This window comes from Lycium barbarum, chromosome 10 (assembly GCF_019175385.1).
Source record: "Lycium barbarum isolate Lr01 chromosome 10, ASM1917538v2, whole genome shotgun sequence".
Lineage (NCBI taxonomy): Eukaryota > Viridiplantae > Streptophyta > Magnoliopsida > Solanales > Solanaceae > Lycium > Lycium barbarum.
In genome coordinates this window covers 67,114,546-67,119,037 of record NC_083346.1, presented here as the reverse complement: position 1 = coordinate 67,119,037, position 4,492 = coordinate 67,114,546, and the positions used below count along the sequence as shown (strand labels likewise).

Genomic DNA, 4,492 nt, shown 5'->3' with positions numbered 1-4,492 from the left:
TGGTTCCAGAAGAGTCTGAAGGAGAAGAGGACTCACGGGCACGTTATACGGACCGTATAATATTTACGGTCCGTAAAAGGGATAGTGCATCTGACAGCTGGAGAGATTTCACGGAAGACTGGCACTAATTCTACGGACCGTATAAAATGTACGGTCCGTACATTTTTCTGTCGAGGACAATTTTGTAAATCCTATTTGTGCACGGCTTTGACTCTTATAAATACCTGATTTTAGGTTTCTTGTAAAAACATTACGATAGAACTCAGTTTTTACTTTCCTTAGCAGTGATTACTCATAGTTTTGAATTCTTTTGGAGATTACAAACAATTGCAAGTAATTTCTCAAGTCCAAGTAATCAATTGTAAGCATTATGATTTCCTTTATTTCCTATTGTTCTTCTTCTTCTATGAGTAGCTAAATTCCCTTAGTAGGGTTGTGAACCCAATGATGGGTGTTTTGTGATTGGGTTTTGTGAATGATATACACATAATGGATTATTAGGGTGTAATTATTCTTCATTCTTCATTCATAATTAATGGTTGCAAACATTGATTAAAGCCATAAACCTTGATTTATTTGGGAAAATAATTAGGGTTGGTAAGAATAATTAACAAGAACTCAAAGCTTTAAACTTTGTTTAATAAATTCACTTAGGAATAAGAAGAATTTACTTGGCATGATTAATTGTTCTTCATGGTTACTTTCTTATATCTAGGAAAATCATAGAAAGACATAATCTTTATTTATTGGGAAATAGTAGACATTCACACAAAGATTAAGTGCATTCATATAATGATCCATTAGAAGTATATCAAGATCAATACCCATGATCATACACCCTATCTAACGGGGACACAACCTTAGTATCTTTTACCATAAATTTCCATCAAAGCAATAGTTTAGCAATTAGTTATAGAAAAAAAACCAACTTTTATCAAAATCATTGGATTAAGACATTAGATCTAGAACTTAGCATCTACGACTTTAGTAACCTTTTCACACCATATTCCCTGTGGGATTCGACCCCAACCTTGTTGGGTTACTATATTTGACAACGTCCGCATTATACCATTAATAGGTGTAATTTGAGCGTATCAAATTTTTGCGCCGTTGCTGGGGAATACGATTTTGAAATTACTAAATAGTGTTTGCTTTGATTGAAGTCTTTTGCTTATTCCATCACACCTTGTTTGCTACTATGTGTAAACCAGGTGAACATGAATTAGAATCAGCAAAATCAACGTGCTGGTAACCAGGGGAATCGGTTGAACAATCAGGCGAATGAATCTGATGATGAGAATATTTTCGCTGATCTTGTTCCAGAGGAGGACTATGCATCTGCTATTGTTCAGCCTCGAGTTGGAGCTGCTACTATGAAAATTGACTCTTCTCTATACCAGCTGTTGAAGCTTGAGGGGTACTTTCGGAACTCTACCGAGAATGACCCTCAACGTCATTTGCAGAATTTTGTGGATGTGTGTGCTAATCACATCCTGAACAATGTTCCACAAGATGCTATTCGGTTGAGGTTATTCAAATATTCCTTAGCTGGAGAGGCAAGAACATGGCTCGAGAAACTGCCCAGAAATTCAATTACTTCGTGGGCAGAGATGGTGACTTCTTTTCTTACAAAGTGGTACCCCCCTAGCAAGAAGGATGAAATTCGTGACAAGATTTATGAGTTTAAGCAGCGACCAGGGGAACAATTATATGAAGCTTGGGAGAGATTCAAGGAATATTTGCATAAGAGCCCGAATCATGGTTTTCCGGAAAATATATTGATGGAGAAGTTCTACCGAGGGTTAGATCCAGTAACACAGTCAGTAGCTAACAATGCAGCTGATGTATGTTTTATGAACAAGACCTTCCGACGAGTGACCACCATACTCAACAAGCTGACAACTCATAATCAGGCTTGGCACTCAAACAGTGTTGATGTGGTACCGTATGGTAGTGCTATGATCCAGAATATAGTGAAGGAGAATCATGACACCCAGCAAACATTAGCAGAACTTGCAACAAACATTTCCTTGCTGACGAAGAAGTTTGATGAATCTCAAATCAAGAAGGTAAATGTTTGTGAGGATGATAAAATTTTGCCAAAAGGGATGTACCATGCTCAAGATGGTTCGTTCCTTGATGGGCCACCTATGCAGGTTGAGGATGCAAATTTTGTTAATAACTCTCAAGGGGGTTATCAAAGACAGAATTACCAAGGTGGCTATCAGAATCAGAATCAATGGAGACCTCAACAAGGTCAAGGTGCTTACAACAACTCTGGGAATTACAATAATAATTATGGTGGTGCGAACCAAGGGAGCTACAACAACAGCAACAACTTTGGGAACAAGAGTTCCAATCCTTACATACCACCAAAAAGGCAGTCAACAGAGCAGGGTTGTTCGAAGGTTGAAGCAATGCTTGAGAAGATTCTAGCAAATCAATGTTATATCCCGCGTTTTGCGCGTTTGGAAAATTTGGAATAAGCTTGCTTTGTAGGAAATGAAGTGTTACATCCGGCATTTTTGCATATTCGAAAAATTCGAAATAATTTGACTTGTAATGGACAAGGCCACATTTGGACCTTGCTTGGTACGAATGTGTTGGTTATGAATATGTTGGTGTGGAATTACGAAAGGAGGCCAAGGGAAAAATTGGAAATTTTGGAAACTTGTTCCATGAATTACAAAGGTTGGCCAAGTGGGCTCAAAAAGAAAAAAAAATAAGAGAAGATGAGGCCCAAAAGGGAAGGCCCAACCGGCCATATACATTGATCCAAGTCTATGGAATTATTTTCCATGTGACAAATTATATTATAAGTCATCTATATCCTAAGAACCTTCAAGAGAAAACAAGAAAAACAAAGAACCAACAAGAGGAGAAAAATAAGAGAGGTTTCGGGTGGAGGAAAGAGAGAAAGAAATAAAAGAAAAAAAAATTCTCCAAGCCTCAACTTTGATGCAAGAGTTATAATTTTGTTGTAATCTTACCAAGTGCAAGGTCCTCTACAAGATGGTATAATTATCTTGGGAAGAAAGTGATTTTTGTAGCAAGTAAAGAACTTGGGAGAAAGGTAAGGATTTTATGCTTTTGTTATGATATGGAAGGTATATGTATGTTGTAGTGTGTGGAAATGAATGAAAAACATGAAAATCTTGTGTGTTGAGGTGGTATGCATGTTGGCCGAAAGTGTGCATGTATTGTATGTTCATGAAGATTTGAATTCATGTTGGAATTTAGTTGTAGTATGGTAGAAATTGTATTAGAAGTGAAAGTTGAATGAATTAGTGGAAGTTGGAAAATTACGTGTGTGGCCGTGTGGTGCTATATGTTGGAAGGAACATGGATTTGTTATAATTAGTATGTTAATTGTGTGGTAATCTTGTGATGAAAATGAGAAAAAATGTTGTTAATTGGTTGTCGGAAAGTAGGTGATGTTAGTATAGTTTATGTGATTATGAGAATGAAATTGTAAGAATGCATATTGTTATGGTATGTAAATGGAATTGGAAGATAAGAATATGCTATGGATGTTTAGGTTAAAGATTGGAAGTTGTGAGCGAAATCTGCCCTTAGTAGGAAACTTGTATATTGCGTATATCTTGTGTATATCTTGTGAAAATGGTATGATATGCCCCTGAAATATGTTGTAATGATCTTGATAAGTGTTGAATATGAAAATGGTAGGATTGGTTGGGAAGTGTAAGGTTGAAATGAAAGATGTTTCGTTATGCCGGAAAGACGGCTAGTAAAGCCATATCGTGTATTATGTTATGCTTGTTGTTGTTATTGATGTTGTTTCTGCGTTGCTGTGTTGATGAACCAAGCCGAGCTAAGTCTCGGGGATGTTATATATATAGGGGAAATGCTGCCGAAATTTCGGTAGGCATGTATGTATTAAGTTTGGAGTCTTAAAGTTTGAAATTAACAATTGGTAAACTTGACCATTTCTAGATTTTGGACGAAATTGGAATTGAAGCCAAGCGAGCGTAAGGCGCAATCGAGGTATGTAAAGCCTTCCCCTTTATTCTTAGGCATGTTCTGGATGTAATAGGCTCGGCCGCGAGCCTTAAGTACGACTCCGTTTCTCGGAATTCGAGATGGAAATCCGTTCCAATTCCTTCAGTACAATTGAAACCATTTCCTTATACAACGCCTTCAAAGTGAACTTTTGCACGAAACCTTCCCAAACGGAGTCGGAACACTTCCAAATGATTATGGATGACCTCATAAGGTCTATTATCAGTAATTTACGTATGTCGCCTCGAGTTGGTCCGAGGCGGGCCCACAAGGCCCGATGCCTTCTGTATAACCTTAATTACTTTGGTTCTGTCCGATTTTCTCAGAAAACATCTGGACTATTATTTTGATTATGAAATGACTATTTTTATGCAAATCTTACAAAATGATTTCTGGACATCTGAGAATCTGATTCTGATAATAATCTGTCGTGCCTTCCCGAGTAGGACATAGGCGCGTATTATGCATACTA

General features: G+C 37.4%; 1 non-coding gene across 1 annotated transcript; it reads right to left on the bottom strand.

The window, feature by feature from the left end:
• Positions 1-1,659: 1,659 nt before the first annotated feature.
• On the bottom strand, positions 1,660-1,765 carry LOC132616292 (small nucleolar RNA R71). Its single transcript, XR_009573083.1, has one exon. It is a non-coding gene; the product is annotated as a small nucleolar RNA R71 (small nucleolar RNA).
• Positions 1,766-4,492: the final 2,727 nt, after the last annotated feature.